The sequence below is a fragment of the Aedes albopictus genome, chromosome 3, assembly GCF_035046485.1.
Source record: "Aedes albopictus strain Foshan chromosome 3, AalbF5, whole genome shotgun sequence".
Classification (NCBI taxonomy): Eukaryota; Metazoa; Arthropoda; class Insecta; order Diptera; family Culicidae; genus Aedes; species Aedes albopictus.
In genome coordinates, this window is record NC_085138.1 from 67,649,955 (window position 1) to 67,669,563 (window position 19,609).

The following is a 19,609-nucleotide window of genomic DNA, read 5'->3' on the forward strand; positions in this document are numbered from 1 at the left end:
GAGAACGATCTGTGGACCCTACGCAGAGTGCGGAACTGGAGACAAACAGCCATGGACCGAGTGGAATGGAGACGGCTACTATGTACAGCAGAGGCCACCCCGGCTTTAGCCTGATCGGTAAGTAAGTAGGGGGTTCCAAGCGAAGTTCCAGGGAGTCTCAGGAGTGTTTTAGGGGGTCTCAGTGTCATTTCAGGAGTTTTCAGGGAGTTGCATGGGGTTGTAGGGGCGTGTCAGATAGTCTAAGGATCGTTTCAGGGGTTCATAGGAGTCTCAACAAGGACTTCAGGGGTCTCTTGGAAGTGTTTGGGGTTTTCAGAGGATTCCAGAGGGATAATAAGATAAGTCCAGGGGGAGCGCAGCGAGCTAGGTGGGTCGACCAAGTAGAGGACGATCTGCGGACCGTACGCAGAGTGCGGAACTGGAGACAAACAGCCATGGACCGAGTGGAATGGAGGCGGCTACTATGTACAGCAGAGGCCACCCCGGCCTTAGCCTGACCGGTAAGGTAAGGTAAGCAGGGGAAGTTCCATGAGGGCGCAGGGGGCTCCCAGGAGGGCTCAGGGGCGTTGCAAAGGTTCCAGACTTATTCCTGGAAGTTTCAGTGGATTACAGGGGAATTTAAGAGATTCTCAGGAAGTTTGAGGGAGATCTCAAGAAGCCTCATGGGTGCTTCAGAGGGACGAGAGCCATCTGAATGGCCAAAATTTGGTCTACGTGGTTTATAAGTCTCACGATAACTATACGCCAAATAGACCGTCACCTTAGTTTGAGAACCACTAACCCAACTAACATTTTTAGCGCTATAAGCTTCAGTCATTTGCTTTCTGTTGTGTAACAATCGAGTTGAAGCAGTCAACGCTGAATAATAGGGAAGCTTTGTCATATATAAACCATAAGCTAATACACGGCTGCAAAACAAGCACCATACAGCCAGTGTTGCGAAATGAGCGAGTACTCACACAACTAGTCAAACTCACGAGTGAGTATGAGCAGTACACCTTAAACTCACCGTGAGTATTACTCACATTTGAGTAAGCGCTGTACAACTCACACTCACTCGTGAGTATTGACGTGCAGATACTCACTCACGAGTATGCTTTACTCATATTCATACGGTAATCTACAATTTATCTAAAGTCTTGGAATGCTATCAAACATTAAAATGGTATGTTTTATTGGGGCGAATGTATTGAATCAGTAGACATGGTTGCTTGTCAATAATTTTATTGTTTTTTTTTTTATTCTAGTGAATTATATCTTACTGGTAGTTCTAAGCGCTCCGTTAAGGGCGGTCCTGATGAGGTCCCCTTTGAGCCCAACAGCTCAACGTGTGGGCTTTTGTTTGAACTCAAACCTCTTGTAGACAGAGATCAATCCCCTGAAATGGCTGTCATCCACATACATATAACTGGCGTGAAGCCAAAAATTTGGTGCAGGACGTGGTGCTGATTTGAATGGGCGGTTGCATTAAGCTGAAAACAGTGATTTTTTTCTGTTAGTGCAGGCGTGACATTCACATATAATTGAGTTCAGCGTTGTTTTAAATGGACGAAATGTATTTGCATGCTTGTGCGTCTTGTAAATTAAATAAAGAACACTAAACGCATTAAACAAATGTGTAAACGATCGTTTCTCAAAAGCACGATAATTCGTACGACAAAGTTCGCTTCCGCACGTAGCATATTGAAAGGCAGGCTGAAATTTCGTAAACGAGCCCGTTCGAGCCGGCTTCAAGAACTAACGCTTTCTTCAGGGGGTTGGCAGAGATAGCAATTAAGAAAAAGTAATTTTACGGAATCGTGTGGTGTGCTCGATTTGACCTTGGATTTGACAGTTCGATAGCAGCAGACCTGCTGCAAAGGCGCATATAGTGCTGAATTAATGCCATTTTAGCTGCTTATTGGTTACCTGGCTGTGAGTATTGGCCATGTTACTGGTAGTAATTTGCTCGGCAGTTTTTTTTTTTCTTTTTAGGTCCGAGGATTATATAATTATGGTGGACCAACTTTATATGAAAAAAAAACTAAGACTTGAAAAAGCTCATGGGATTCCTTCAGAATTTGTTCCTTTTTTTATTCTTCAATCACTTTACCTAATTTACAGCTCTTTTGTCCACCAGGACACTGCGTGAGCGATTCCAATTGGAAACTTTACTTGCACTTTGTACAGCTCCTAAATGTATTCTATCATAATTCTACTAGATCGAACTGGATTCCGTTGCGCTGCTTTCACTTTCTACACTATCATGGTAGAATGATGAGCACGAGGGTGTTGATGTGTGGCTCTTGTTCCTTTTCCAGTCCGATTGGGGGTCCATTATGAGTTGCCGTTAGCCAATATCCAGGTGTCCGGGTCCGTTGGAGCATATGCTCTGAAGAGGGACAGGTGCCAGCTGCTCTCGGGGGGAAGAGCAACTGACGAAAAATTGCAAGTGCCGGGCTGGGATCGAACCCATGACCATCCACTTATGAAGTGAACGTGTAGCCACTACGCTACGGGCCCTGGCAATTTGTTCCATTTGTCACCCATAAGTTCCAATAAAGTTTTGTTTCAATTCTATCAAGTCTAAGCACTTTTTATGAAACATCCAGCAATTTGTGCTGATAGGGCACAAAGTTGTACCGGATTCTAGCAAAAACTTGCTTAAAAATCAACTATTCGTTTTGCTGGTTTTTGCTTTGCTGGATGCGTTTAGTGTGTAAGTTCCATGTTCGAAAGTTGAGTATTCAAGTAAATTTACTATTTTTGTAAATTTTAACTTACAAACTGATCAAGTGTTTAGTATGAGGAAAAACGTTACTTTTCCTTACGGAATAATAGAACGGACTATTTTTCCGCGCAGAAAAAACTACAGCTCTTTTAGATTTACAAGGGAGGCGTTACCAGTGTAAAACTTTTTTTCCTTACTTGCCTACTCAAGTAATTTTGAAGCGAAACCACTATTTGTCCATTATATGCCCTATATTTTTGCACAGTAGTGGAAACTAGCCACATGGGAAAAGACGATCAAATGTATGCAGAAAAGAAAAGTTTTTAATGTTTGGACCTAGGAGATGCTGTAATTGACCCTACCATTTTTAATTTGAAGGTAGGTAAATATATGCCAAACATCTTTACTGAATACCGTGAAGTGACCCGACGTATGCGAAAAAAGTTATACCATTGACAAAGTGTGGTGAAATATAGAGATTTCCTAATTGATGATATTACTTTGCATGCGTAGGTAAACAATAAGAGTTTTTAGCCTATGGTGCCAAAGCTCTCGAGCAGATCCACCTTTCCTCGAAAACTGTGCCTTGTATATAAATAATCACCATTGCAATACAGAACAAACGAAAACATCATTTCAAACCAACAAAAATAACTTACTCACTAAACTCACCGAGAGTAAAATGAGTAACACACGCGTGAGTAATGACGTCATACTCTCGCGTGAGTATTACTCACAAGTGAGTAATACTCACGCGAGAGTATGACGTCATTACTCACGCGTGAGTATACTCATACGCGAGTAACTCACAGCGTGAGCATTACTCGCAAATGAGTAAGGTGAGTGAGTATTTTTTACTCGTGAGCATGAGTTTCGCAACACTGCATACAGCTACTAAACTCTGTTTTCAGAAATCAATCACTTGTCACTGGGTTTGCCTTTACTGCACTCTATTCCAACTCCGGGAGATTTCCCGGAAGATGTGAAAACTTGAACAAATCGAATAGGAGTCCTCAGTAACAAAACAGCAGCTACTATACATACAGTACAATTCGTAATACTGACAAATCCACAAACTAGCAGCGCTTTGAAGACCGTTTTGCGATATCATTACAGCCAGAAGCTGTAATAAAGAAACTGTTGGTATACCAACACGGCTTGTCGGATGTAAACATTATTTTCAAAACAGACTAAAATCCGGATATAAAGCAACTACACAAATACTTTACAGCTATCCATCTCTGTGCTATTCGGATTGCTTTTAGGGCTCAAATGAGAACCGCATGTTATCAAAAACTGAAAAAGCACTTTTCTCCAGAATGTCGAAAAAGCGAACAAAACCAGCGTGTCCGATTGTCATAATTGACTAAATAAACAATCGGACATTCTTATTTTCTTCGATTTGTGAATCATTTTGGGAAAAAGTGCTTTTTTTGTTCTGGAACATTTGCCATTCTCAATTGAGCCTTAATGCACTTTAAACCAACTCCGGAAGATTTATCGGAGGATGTGCAAATTGAATAATAGTCTCAACCAATAAACCAGCTGCTTTTATACAGTATTTTTTGTAATGTTGCCAAATACACAAAACAACAGCGCTTCCTAGACGTTTAAAGAACATTCTTTCAGCTAGAAGCTGCAATGAAGAACCTGTTGGCGCAGCTACCCAGCTTGTTCAATGTAAACGTTATTGAATTTGACGTTTCACAAGCTTTTGCAGCAAGATGAAGTTGGGTAAGGTTTCTTGTGGCACAATTATAAAGCCTTGTCTGGAGTAAAACAAAACGGGCTATTTTCTATGCTATTTATATATAGCAGTGCGGCAATGAGGACATCATCGGGACCAGTGGATGCGGAGATCGGGAGTTCGAGTCCAAGTAGTGGCAAGTACTTTAATGATTCAATTTTAAAAGCGATAGTTCCAGTTCCACATGTATTGCGTCACGGTATCCATAACCTAATTATATTTAATTGATTTATTTGGGGATGCCGTATAACTATTATTTAACATCTGTGAAAAGACTGAAAAAGCGCCTTCTCAAGATCATATTCAGTTAGTGGTTACATAGGTGCCGAGAAAAGAGCTATGCCTTGGTAGCATAGAAGCTGCTAGCACAGCACATACATGTGGATTAAGTTTGCCAGATTCATTGGTATAGGGCTTGCATAGAAGTTTCCGTCCATATGTACAACACAGTAACTCAGCATCAAGCCGTATTGAGGACGCTTTATTGACGTTTACATCCACAATAAATGTAAGAACTCTAAATACGGAACAAAAGATTATATTCTAATTTATTAACTGTTCGAAAAAGCTTATGTCACGGTATTTTTCAACTCTCATCAACATTTCAAATGGAGTTCCTGTTATTATACCAATAGTTCCCGTTCGTGCAAATGTGTTGTTCAATGGAAAATAATCTTTGCAAATGCCAGAACAAATCGGCGAAGATATATTCGGTAGAAGGTATGGTCCATGGGAGAGTGTCTAGAGGAATCCTCATTTAATATATGTACACCCGATTCTTTTTTTTACACGGGTTGAGTTTTTATTGTAACTGATTACGCCCTTACTGCGCTAACCGGAGCAATCGAGTTGCGATGGGGATCTCGATCGGGTGGCATTGTTCGAAGGAAAAAGTGAAAAATAACGCGTGTTTGGGGAGCACCTGCCCCCATGTATGATAAAAATGGATGCACACTTGGTAGCAAACAGTATTGCAGAAAATTAAAGGAGTCAAGGAGTGGTTGCGATCTTCCGACGACATGGAACTGGGTTAGATCATTCTGAGTTTTTTTCTTCATAACTGGAAGAAGTTGGGGTAATTTCGCAAATGCGTTTTCATGAGGACTCCTGGAGTTTGTAATATCTGAAAATTAATCTTGTAGCGCTGTGCTGGCCTAATATTGAAGCGATAAAAATGTTGGAAGAAAGTGATTGCAGTTCACAACAATCATTAAGCAAATTTAAAATAATTGGTTTGATTGCCTTAACGGCTGTCGATCACAAGTAACACATGGAACTACTCTTAGTAAAATACATAATTACAAGCTATCTAAGCTTGAAAGATTATTCTCCGTATACTCTAAGTTCAATACTGTGGGAAACGCGCGACTATTTCCGTGAGTCGGTCGGTTTTCTCGATAGGGAGATGGGGACGCGAATATTGAATGCGAAATCAGAAGCGCGCGATAACTTTCGTGGGAAAGTGGATTTTCACGGTTGTGTAAACGATCACTGCAGTGACGCGTTTCATATAGAACGATCGTTGACGTATGTGCATTACGCTTACTATCGCGACCAAATAAATCATAATTGGGATGTTTACCGTGTCGTGTATTTTCATATAACTAGTGGATCATATCACCTACCAAAGGTGGCTCCAAGATCCACACCTTAACCTACCCTACTAACAAATATTCCTTCCCGAGAAAACTGTGGGGATGCTGTGGATTCCACGGTTTCTAGTAACAACGGTTGTCGAACTAACATTCCTTCCCCTTTCCCGATGACCGTAAGGACGTGGCCGGCGCTGTTATTGACTTTAAAATATTGAACTCTCGAATTGTGCACATTGAGAGTGTGTAGCTAGAGTCCCAAGCACAATTCATTGGATCTCTGTACAACTTCGATTGTTCTGGTCAATCACGGAGTAGCAACTACAATGTGTACGGTTATCTTTGCTTTACTCTACGTTGAGTTTTTATTGTAACTCAGTCAATTTTGCGCTGCCACCTTAGTTTCAGCTTACAGTGGATGAGCTTCTGATATTCAAACGCAGGATGCCAGAACGGAACCTGGCTTCCAGGAGTTGCAAGAAATGGATCAGCCAAAGTAGAATTTGTAATCGTTTATGGACACTTGAAACAACACTCGATTCACAACTCGAATATATCATTTGGTTTTGCACATTTTTATTCTAAAATATATAAGAAAATCTTTTGAAGCAACCGATAATTACAATCATGTATTTTTTCTCCTTACAGGTAAACCATCAAATAATAAACAATTTATTGGGACATAAGAAGAAGGTGTCAAATCGTGTTTGAAGTGGTGAGTATTTCCCTTGGGATTTCCATATTGCCGAAGCAATGTGCATGTAGGTAACAGGATAAAGCTAACGGATAACGGGTTCAATTCCCTGGTCTAGAATGAAGCTACTGGAACTTAAGGGTAATTTGCTTGACTTCGCGCCAACGACAAGAAAAAGAAAATAATAAGAAGATGAATATGATGGAATCACATTGAATGTGTAAGAAATACAGCGGTTACTCTATAAGTGTTTTAAGGTTTTTGCAGAATCGCTTGCATACACCATCTTAATTAATCTCCTCAATTCTTCGAACTGAGCCAGTTCGAATATGTTGACCCGCTCAAGTATTGTATCGGAAACTCGTGCATGGAGTGAACGTTTAGCCCCGCGGTACCTTCATACGAAATAAATCATAGATGTTCAAAAATGTTGAAAAAACTTCGATGAACAGACGATTACTTTCAGACGAAAAGGCAGTTCGATTCACCAATTTGCTTTCTAAATTTCCAACAAAGTATGTTTGCTTCTACTTCTGCCGTACATGATTGGAAAACAATCAAATTGAGTAAGGCGCTTCCGAAAACGAGTTTAATATTTGAATCATTTTCCCAATTAGTTTATTATTCAGTGATTCGAGTTCGAGCGCCGCATTGCTTCGACTGAAGTATCTCGTTTGTTGTTGATGTTTTCGAAACCATCAGCAGTCAAACAGACCCAAGATGAACATTTCTCCTTTGTTATATCCCATCTCGTTTGTATTATTCAAATACTTCTGCTTAGGATTTATTTGGGCAGGATTTCTTCCGGCAGCGTTTCGGCCCGTCAGTTGCAGCAGTAGACACTGCTGGCCGGAACATCTTTTGATGTTCAACTGGGCATGACGACCTGCTGATTCGTTGTTGCTCGCAGTTAGTTCAGCACAGGTACAGCTATCACCGCCTCCGGGACCCAACCATCAACCAGCTTCCCCGGAAAGGTCCATAATCATCGTTGAAAATAGAAGAAGATAATCTTTGAGAATACATTTTTCCCAGGCTAGCTCACCTCAGCCTTCCATCCGTATTCAAACAAATTTCCTACGAAACCCGGGTTCCAAAACGACCGAGCAAAAAACCCACCGAAAACGATCCTCTCAAAGCACAAAAACTTTGGCTTCAGATGGAGCAATCGAAAGAAGCATCTTTCTCCCGAGCGAGCGGCCGCGGTACATTGAGTGGTAAAATATGCAAATAGCCTCACAGAAAATTTAACTTTTTCCTTTGTTTTTGTTTTCCAACTATACACAGTTGATTGTTTTCCCTCCTCCGACTACGCCACGGATCTTACCCGGTCGTATCGTTTCCAACGTTCCAATCGGAACAAGTTGCCAGCAGAAGAGCAACAGTAACCAAAAGCATTTTTTTTTCCTTCAAACTGCCCCCACCCTTATCGAGAACCGAAAACAACCCATTTCATTCGTTTTTCATCACTGCTGGGGAAAGTTGATTTCTACTTCGGCACTCTCCGATCGGTACCTTTCGATAGGGGAAAGTGGGGCAATATGCCATTTTTCAAACCTTCATCGTTTTCAATGATATATAGCCTCATTTGTTAGGCTTTCAAAGTGGTAACAGCAACTAGACAATATTTGCTCGATGCTTCAACAAAAATATTCACTAAATTATTGCATTTTCATCGATTTTTTGCGATTTCAAAAACTGGTTCGTAAAACGGAAGTGGTGCAAAACGCCCACCTGCCATGGGGTAAGATGCCACTTCATGAAAACATTCAAAAATTACGTCCATCAGTTTTCTGGCATTTTCGATTTACTTTCACCCCTCCGTCACGTTTTTTCGTATACTCAATACAAGGAGTGTCACCCCCTTCCCCGCTAAACGATGGTCGTCATATTTGAATGACCCCTAACATGGATAGCGTAGACTTCAACAACCATGCGCCTCCATGGGTGCCTCAATCTACTTGGAAACACTTGGCTGGTAATAAAATCACCCGAAAACCTTAATTGCAAACACGAAAAACCGGAAGTTGCAAATTTTCATTGGGAAATCAAAAGATTTTCCGTGGGTTTGGCGGCCTAGCTTCTAGAAGAATGTTTAATGCAAACATATCTTGACACCATGCACCTATAGCAATGATCAAGTCCCATTCAGGAATGATTTTATGCGCTGGGCCATTTTACCCCATCTTGGCATTTTGGGCTCTGTTCCCCTATAGAAAATAAAATTGTTTCCGATTTTCCGGTTCGGGAGCGCTCGATCCCACTATCTACTAGCTGGCTGTACGCAGAGGGGCGGAATTGAGCAAAAGTGTAATAATTCCGGGCATTTGCAGGAGCCTAGATATGTTGGTCCAGTTAATTGCACAACAGTATCTTGTACCGACTTTTCGAACCCTCTAAGCAGAATACCCTCTTTGAATGAGTGTAATCAGTTTCGTACCTTTTAATTCCGCCCTATGTTGCTTATCCTTTGACAGATACGTGTATTTCGACTACCATAACTCAACTGACACTGAGGAAGATTACAAGTGGTAGTCGAAATACGCGTATCTGTCAAAGGATAAGCAACATAGGGCGGAATTAAAAGGTACGAAACTGATTACACTCATTCAAAAAAAATGCACAACAGTATTTAATTTTGGACGAGTCTAAAAAAAATATGTAGTAAGTTGATTCGGAAAATCTTTATTACTCCACATCGGTTATTCGAAGTCGACGACGACGATTGCCACTCCCACCGGAAACTTTAACCTCAAAATGTTGTCGTACATGACATTCCATAACACCGGACCCAGTATGGAACCTTGCGGGACTACCGAGGTTATGTGAAAGCACTTCCAACCCTCCTCTGTGTCGTAAGCTAGAACTCGTTTCTGAACGTAACTTCAGAGAATCTTGCACAGGTACCCAAGTATCCCCAGATGGAGGAGTGCATTGGCAATTGTTGACCAACTAAACGCGATCCTTACATCCAGATTCACTACTGCACAGTAGCCAATTGAACCCGCGGAGTGCATCAACATTCTATTGATGATGATCTTCTCCAGCCCCTTCTGAGCCGTGTCGATCAAGTACATATTGGTCTATACGCCGACGGGTTTCCGGTGGTTTTCCCGCTTTTGTCAATAGTACCAGGCTCTGCCTCTTCCTAATCTCTGGGAAAACTCCCTCGTTCAGGAATTTTAGCATTTCATACCTGATAACCTAAATATCCCGGGAGCCTATGCAATGACCACTTTTAGGGCCAAGTTTAGAACTCTGTCCGAACCTAGGGCCTTACCTACGCTAAGGGATTTTGCAATCCCGGTAAGTTTCTCATCAGTGACTCTCTCCTTGTTTCCAGCCCTACTTTCCAGCTGTCCTACAAAAGGAGGTCAAGGACTAGGATCGTGGCGCGGAAAGAGCCTCTCGATGATCTCCTCCAAATTCTCTGTAGATTGCTTTTTAGGAGCCATTACACCTCTTGTCTTGGCCATTACTATGCTGTAGGCATCACCCCACGAATTCGCATTGGCACTCTGACAGAGACCCTCAAAGCAGGTCTTTCTGCTTGCCCTTATCTCGGTGTTCAGCGCGGCTTTTGCAGCGGCGAACACCACCCGTCGTTCGCTTCACTCTTCCTCACATCGTGCTCGCTGCATCCGCCGTCTAGTCCGTAGACAGGCGTGGCGCAGATCCGCAATCGCTTGAGTCCACCAGTAAGCCGGTAGCCTCCCATTTCTAGGTTGGACTCGTATAGGCATTGTGGCATCGCAAGCGCGCGAGAGCACCGCTACCAGCTCGTCGCCGTCTAAACCAGGGCTGCCCAACGTACGGCCCGCGGGCCAGATCCGGCCCGCGAGGACATTTTGTGCGGTCCGCGGCACGATTGGACAAAAATGATAGAATTCAGCCCGAGATATTATTATTCTGAATATTTTCCTTTTTCAATGGAAATGTATTTTAATAATTTAAAAAAAATAAGATGACTTTAGAGTATATTTTGTAAAAATTTTAAAAGATTTTAAAATATGCAAGCATTTGGTTTGAATGTCCTACAGAATTGAAGTAAAAGATCCTTAACAATAAAATAATGTGTAATGTGAAAATTCGCTTAATAAGATTGTAAAACAAAATAGAAGATTACGTCATAAACTTAATTTAGGAAAAACATGAACAATTGAATCACAATTTTTGATGCTTTCAGAGATTTTTTGTGCCATTCAATAGCTCTGTCTGGTACTACATTGAAACATGTTATTGAAACTTCCTAAATACTTTGTCAAGCTCCGATATACTGCAAGAAATCAAAAAACCTTTAAAATTTCATTAGAAACATTAAACTGTAAAAAAGTTCTTTCCTATTATTTAGCCATGCTCAGAAAAGATAAAAAAAAATGTATTATTAACGAATTTTTATTTCTGGCCAGTCGACTGGTATGCAGTTTCACCAGTGGCCCGCGGCCGAAAAAGGTTGGGCAGGCCTGGTCTAAACCAAGTAGGTTTCGCTCGAGTGGTTGAAGTATGAGGTCTTCTACCGGCCTTTGCCCTGTCAGCACGGTCGTCATACAGTCCGATATCTGCGTGAACTGCTCGAATCAACCGCGCATAGCAGCTACAGAAGAAGACCCCGTTTACTTTAGCGACCATGAATTAGCCCTCATATGTAGGGGACTGTCCATAAACCACGTGAATATTTTTTAGGAGATTCCGAACCACCTTCCTGTTCACCTCTCCTTAACGAAGACCTAGCCAACCCACTTCCTCGAAGGGGTTAGCCTCACTACTACTTGCACCACTAGTTTTGCCTTTCTCGTACACCAAAGTGTACTGTTCACCCAAAAAGCTAAATTTCGATAGAAGACTCGAAGGGTCAAGTCACATATACCAATCAACTCAGTTCGACGAATTGAGATGATGTGTGTATGTGCTAACGATTTAGTTCACCATCTTGGTTCACTAATCTTGACCCCCTCATAAACTTTACCGAGAATTTGCTTGAACCAGAATGCTCTTGACTTCCTGAAGAACTTCGTCGAAGACGACACTTTTCTATCTTCTCTGTATCCCGCGAAAGAAAAGTTTGAACTTTACTTGATTTCTGGCGCCCCCTAGCGGCGAAATCAACAGCTTAATGCTGAATCACCCAAATGCCGTTGCCTCCTGAAAAACTTTGCCGAAGACGACATTTTTCTATCTGCTCTGGATTCCGAGCTAGAGAAATTTAAAACTTAACTTGACGACTAGCGGCACCTGGCGGTGAAATCACCAACTAAATGTTGAATCTCACAGAATTCTCTTGACTTCCTGAAGAACTTTGTCGAAGACAACATTTTTCTATCTGCTCTGGATCCCGAGCTATAGAACTTTAAAATTTTACTTGACGACTAGCGCCACCTAGCTATGAAATCACCAACTAAATGTTGAATCGCCAGATAGATTTTGACTTCCTGAAGAACTTTGCCGAAGACGACACTTTTCTATCTGCTCTGGATTGCGAGATGGCGGAGTTTGAAGCTTGGCCTGATAACTAGGGTAGTGGAGGTATTTTGGACCGGGCAGGTATTTTGGCCCACCTAGGGAGTTTTATGATAGTTTTCATATAATCTCTACTAAATCTTGGTATTTTTTTATTGGAACACGAAAAGTATTCAACTACATATGTGATAACCTTCATTTTGGGTGTCAGTTAAATGCTGTACAGTATCAAAAATAAAGAAAATGTTTTCAATTCCAATGAAACGCACGGAAAAGCACCAAAAACAAAGAAGGTGACAAATTTATAGTAAGCTTCGAAGAGGTATTAAATTTCAAAAATAAATATTTATTTCAAGTGAATGTAGTTAGGGCCTTGTTAAAACTCAAAATCAACTGTTTTTAAGCTCGGTGGAGCGATAATATTTACTAAAATGGTGTTTTGAGGTATGGTCAAAATATGTTCAACATAATCAGATGTGGACATATTTTGGCCCACCTGTCAGATTCATCCCTCCATTTCTGTCTAAAGGGAGAAAACGGAGAAAACATCTATGGCAACGTTATGTAATCTGAAAACAGATAAACAGAATAAGTTGGGACCTCTCGTGACCTGGGTTGTTATACGTTTATTTTATAATGAGATAGTTATGGGTTCGATTTGTTCTAACAACTTTTCGCCAAATTGAAAATTTCAGGTGTGCAGTCATCCAGTTTAGAACAGTTGTCCTTCTCGGCGATTAGTTGATGACTGAGACAATGTGTAATCTAACGAATGTTTGACAAATTATGTACCATTGGAATTACTTTATTTTTGATGGCCTTCGCACTCATTACAAAATGTGTGGAATGCCCTTTTATTTAACAAAATCACTAGATTTTCACTCTTCCTTTGAAGCGTTACGTAATATATGCATGAAGACTGCCATCATGCAATAGTTAATGCATTCATGTTTTGTGTAACATTTTTTTTATGAAACATCATACTGAAATGTGTAAAAACTGGCAATTGCATCAAAATTTCTTCATTTTTGAACGTTACGTAATTTTTAAACATTCCCCGCCTCAATAAGCGAACAAAAAAGTTGTAATACTTACATATATATAACCATTTGTAAAGTTTTGCTGAGGTGCCTGCATTTCATCATGCAATTAAAAATTAATGAGGTGGGCCAAAATATGTTCACTTGGTGGTCCAAATTAAAGTCAGGTGGTCCAAAATAGATGCCTGAGATCCTTCAGGAATTTTGATATTTCTTGTATTTACAACAACAATTTTGAGTTCTGGTTGGCCTTTTTCGACAGAACACATGTTGCTCTAAGTAATGGCTACTGAAATTATCCATGTTTTATAATAAAAACCTTCTTTTTGCGCTGAATTGTTTATCCACTTCCTAAAGGGGTCCAAAATACCTCCCTTACCCTAGCGCCAGCTAGGGGCGAAACAATTTGGTGAATCACCAGATTGACCTTCTGAACAACTTGTTCGAAAATAGCATTGTTCCAAATACAGTAGATCTTGATATATCGCATGTGATAACTCATAAATGCTTCTACTGGCGAGGGTAAATATCAACCACTTCTACATAGCGCCTCCATAGGACAAATTGCCAACTAATTGGATGATAGTTGGCATTGTGTGGCAGATGTATTCTAGTACTACAACTTTGCCAAAGAAAGTATGGTGCTATCTTGGTAATAAGCCTGAAATATTCGCTCTCAACCCCAATTAGGCGTAATACCATAAGCTCTGTGATTCCCACAACACGGATTCCTACTGCACCCCCGATCCAACCGTGTAGTAGAAGTCTAGACTGTATTTGGTATGGGGAAAATGCCGGGAGTCCAAAAATGACGACCAGAATTTCCAAGATGGCTGACTTAAATTCTCAATGACGGCTGAAAGTTTAAGATTGCGGTTGTTTTTAAGAGTTTAATGCTCAAACATCAAACACCACATAAACGATATGATTTCTGGTGCCATTAAATGGATTTATCCTAAACGTATGAAAGTGCAACATTCATCAACATATCACTTGAGTTTTATTGTTTCGTTTTCGTCAAGCTCCAGGACTAATGTCCCCGTTGTCCCAATACAATGCTGTAGTTCGGCCTCCTTCTGAGCTTTCCGCACGGGTGGCTGCATATTGTTCCTCCAAAAATGCTTAGAGAAAAAAAAATCAAAATAAGGAAACAACTATCCACTTTATTTGAATTGGATTTGAACCTACAATCTCCCGCGTTAACCAACTGTGCCCATAGAACAGGGAACGATTTTTGCCTTTCTCGTACACTAAGTGTACTGGAAAGGCTATATGTTCACTCCAAAAATGACTTTTTGATAAAAGGCCCGGAGGGTCGAGTCACATATACCAATCAACTCAGCTCGACGAATTGAGGTGATGTCTGTGTGTTTGTCTGTGTGTATGTGTGTGTGTATGTGTGTGTGTATGTGTGTATGTGTGTATGTGTACAAAAAAACTCACATCACTTTTTGGCAGGAAACCTCAACCGATTTTAATGACCGACGGTTCATTCGACGCGGAATCTGGTCCCATTGTTTCCTATTGAAAATGGTTCGGATCGGTCCAGCCGTTCCGGAGTTATGGCCATTTAGGTGTTCCGGACCAGTACCCTTGGAAGGGGCCATACATAAAAATGTAACAAACATATACATGCGACACATCAAACTGCGGCTATTTGGATTTCCTGATAAACAGTTAGCAAGAAAACAGTCTCAGACCATATCTGAATCGGTAGTGTTCCGGAACAGGTTCCGGATGTCCCGCTGGAAGTGGCCAAATATAAAAGTGATCCAAAACTATGCATGCGACACATCAAATCGCGGCTTTTTCGATAACTTGATGAACAGTTAGCAAGAAAATAGTCTGAGACCATATCTGAACCGGTAGTGTTCCGGAACCGGTTCCGGATGCCCCACTGCACAATGGGTCCAGAGCCGTATTTACGAAGACAAAAGTGTTTGTGCCTAAACCATAAGTTTTAGATACATGGTATCTTTGGGAAACTTTCGTCTTATTTTTCGTCCTTTTTTCTCATTTTTGTGAAATTAGGGTGGTCCCTCTAGTTTCGCTGATCCAAACATCTGCTTTTTAATAGTTTTATGTACGTTCACAGAATGTTCTACAAAGTTGTAAAGGAACTTATTTGGAGCAAGTTTGCCGAAGAAACCTTTATTCTATCTCTTATGGTTCCTAACTTATATTTTTTTTAAAGATTCATGTTAGGGTGATCCATGAATTTCAGTTTTCCTGTAATAACTTTTAATTCGTTCGTTTTTAGTAAATACTTTGTACCGAGCACTTTTAGAACTATCAACGACGCATATTTTTTCCAAAGAGCTCAAAGTTCTAACTCGCGTAGTTAAAAAGATATTGGCATTTTTTTTTAAATAAAATAACTTTTATTCAAAAAGTTATATCTCAAAAAGGAGCAAATGGATTTTCAATCTCCCGGTTGCATTGGAAAGATCGTACTGTGTTCTATTTATGGTGAAAAAACTGTAGGTACCTTTTTTGTTGAAAGCTTTTTATTGAATTTTGAAAATACGATTTTTTTCATGGAAAAGCAGCTGTTTTTATTCAATATAATTTTATGTGTTGATTTTTTCGCAATACTTTGTTCTGGGCACTTTTGAAGCAGCCAAAAACTCACAATTTTGTCGAAGACGCCAAAGTTGTATCTAATCAATTTTCAGAGTTAAAACTGCATTTCCAAGAAAAAAATCGCATTTTCAAAATTCAATAAAAAGTTTTAAACAAAAAAGGTACCTGCAGATTTTTCACCATAAATAGAACACAGTACGATCTTACCAATGCAACTGAGAGATTGAAAATCCATTTGCTCCTTTTTGAGATATGACATTTTGAAAAAAAGTGATTTTTCGAAGAAAAATGCCAATATCTTTTTAACTATGAGAGTTAGAACTTTGAGCTCTTTGGAAAAAATATGCGTCGTTGATAGTTCTAAAAGTGCTCGGTACAAAGTATTTACTAAAAACGAACGAATTAAAAGTTATTTCAGGAAAACTGCAATTCATGGATCACCCTAACATGAATCTTTTAAAAAAATATAAGTTAGGAACCATAAGAGATAGAATAAAGGTTTCTTCGGCAAACTTGCTCCAAATAAGTTCTTTTACAACTTTGTAGAACATTTTGTAAACGTACATAAAACTATTAAAAAGCAGATGTTTGGATCAGCGAAACTAGAGGGACCACCCTAATTTCACAAAAATGAGAAAAAAGGTCGAAAAATAAGAAGAAAGTTTCCCAAAGACACCATGTATCTAAAGCTTAAGGTTTAGGCACAAACATTTTTGTCTTCGTAAACACGGCTCTGGACCCATTGTGCACTGGAAGTCGCCAAATATAAAAGTGATCCAAAGCAATGCATGCGACACATTAAATCGCGGCAATTTCGATATCCTGATGAACAGTTAGCAAGAAAACAGTCTCGGACCCTATCTGAACCGGTAGTGTTCTGGAACCGGTTGCTGGTGTCCCGCCGGAAGTGACCAAATATAAAGAAGAACCAAACCCATGCATGCGACATATCGAAGCGTGACTTTTTTTTTGATAATGAAAAGTTGGCATAAAAAAAGACTCAGATCATATCTGAACCAGTAGTGTTTTGGAACCGGTTCCAGGTTTCCCGCCAGAAATGGCCGTATTTAAAAGTGAACAAAACTTATGCATGCAACACATCAAATCAAGTCTTTTCCGACAACTTGATGATCGCTTATCAAGGAAGTAGGCTAAGACCACATTACCCAAGTAACATTTTGATGACCAATTAGTCTTTTATGATGGTTCTAAGAACCTCTTCTAGTCCATTTGACTAAAAAATGTTACTTGGGTAGGGACTGCCAGTATGCAGTTCCGAAACTTGTTCCGGGTTTCACTCCAAAAGCGGCCAAATATAAAATTGAACCAAACCCATACATGAAACACAGCAAAGCGCGGCTTTTTTGATAACCTAATAAACGTTGGCAAGCCAATAGGCTCAGACTATTTAAGAGACTACCGGTAGTGTTCCGCAACCAATTCCGGGCCGGAAGTGAAACCAAACTCATGCATTGAGATATCGTGGATTTTTAGATAACATGATGAAAAGTTTCAAGCAAATAGACGCAAGCCATATCAGTGTGTTACGGAACCGATTCCGGGTGTCCCGCCAGAAATGACCAAATGTAAAAGAGAACCAATACATGCGACATATCAATGACTTATTCAGTAACATGATAAACGGTTAACCAGTACATAATCTCAGACCATATTTGAGAGAACCGGTAGTGTTCCAGAACTGGTGATAAGACGAGTAACCCGCCGGAAGTGGTAAAATATAGAGGGGAACCAAACCATAGCGGCGTTTTTGATTTTTTAATGAACGGTCAACAAGAAAATAGTCTCAGGCCACATCTAGAACTAGTAATAGTATTTTGGAATCGGTTGCGGGTGTTCCATCGGAAGTGATTAAATAGAAGTGAACCAAATTCGTGCATGCGACACATAAAATTGCAGCTTTTTCTTAAATTTGCCGAACGGTTAGCAAGAAAATAGCCTCAGATCACATTAATATTCGGCTTTTTAGGTAACCCGATGAACAGTTGACAAGAACATAGTCTCAGTCCACATGTGAGACAACCGGAATCGGTTCCAGGTGTCCCGCCGTAAGTGGTCAAACGTAAAATTGAACAAAACCCATGTAACTGCCCATAATCGCATAGTTGACGTAACCACCACTGACAATGTCAGGACTCACAAGCTAATATCTATCAAATGTGCATAATTGTGACCAGTTTTATTCAATAGAGCACAAGATCAAATCACTAGATATCAACGTGAAAAAAATCATAAACTTTTCATTAATCATTGTTAAAATATCAAAAGTGTGTTGAAAACTACAGTGGCGCTTACGTCTACTATGCAATTATGGGCAGGTAAGCTGCACATCAAATAGCGGAATTATAAAAGTGAACAAAATAAATGTCAAAGCGATAAATCAAATCGTGGCTTTTTTGATAGCATGTAAACGTTGGGTAAGATTATAAGTAAAGAAATGTTCAAAATCTTCATATATGCAAGAGAACAAAATCGTGACCAAAGCGATCTCATCAAATCACACCATTTCAGATTCCTGCGGTGTAAATATATAGTGGGATGGAACAACGTGGAAAAAATATAATTTGATCGCATCAACACCGAATAAGGTTTTTTCAATCTTCAATCTTCTTTTGCCTCTAAAATTACTGCTCACAATTTGGGTGCGGCTGGATGAGCCCCCACTCTTCTCATTGCGATTGAAATTTGAATGGAAAATTTCCATTTTCTGCTTTCTACCGTAAGGAGGTCAAATTTCACATGAATCGTGTTACCAATGATACTAAAATATAGCCTAAAGTGTGCTAAAAAACTTTGTCGAGGATCACAAAGTGATCTGTGATTGTGAATAATGTTAACCTTCTTCATGCATTTGCTGACGCTCACCCCGCTGCCGTAGTGAATAGAATTGTTGCTTTTTGAAAGTTAAAATTGTGCTTTTCTATATAAAATGATAATATAAAATGATTCAGGAACAGGAACATTTCGGCTAACGTCGATGGCAATTTGGTTGCTATATCGAAATTGCAACTGAAATAGTCACACATATATAGCACCAAAGAAATCGTATTCATTGCACGAAACAGGCATATACAATACATACTAAAGTGGAGGCCATATCGAAACATATATACGATTACTCCGATTCCATCCAACATAATTTACGATTTCTCGAAAAATTTCTACGACTTCGCCGATTTTATCCGTCTAAATATACGATTATGGATGATCTTATTACGATTGAGAGTACCAATATACGACTCAAGATTTTCAAATAAAAAAAAACAATTGGTGTTCAGTGGTAATCGAACTTGGGTCCTTTGATTGAGAACTGTGCGTTATCTCTATTGGCTATATTGCCAAGTTGAAAATAGAGAGTTCAAAGTGAATGGCATGAAACGAATAAAAATTAGCATGATACGGTGCGAAAATTGTGGTGGGAGCGTTGTTGTTGTGCATTGAGTGGCACCAAAAGTGGTACCGTGCAAGAGGCCCGGAATTCACATCGTTGTTGGAATCTATACATCACTTATTGTAAATCATCTGCTAGTATGAAAACCTATATATTTGGTTGAAATAATTACTACCATGGTTGGAATGTGTCAACAACAACAAAAACACAAATTTGTGATGAATACTATTTTTTTCTTTTTCTCCATCATACAAATATGTAAACAAAACCATTTACGATTTCCGAGATTAAGATTCGACTATTAAAAGTGTAGTAACAATCATATGCGACTGTAAAAATGAATATACGATTTCTACGATTTCATTCACTTGGTATAC

General features: G+C 39.9%; 1 protein-coding gene across 1 annotated transcript in view; it reads left to right on the plus strand.

Moving 5' to 3' along the window:
- The window catches only part of LOC109400170 (connectin-like), a 497,439-nt gene that overhangs the window by 339,520 nt on the left and 138,310 nt on the right, over positions 1 to 19,609 (plus strand). The window lies entirely within an intron of this gene.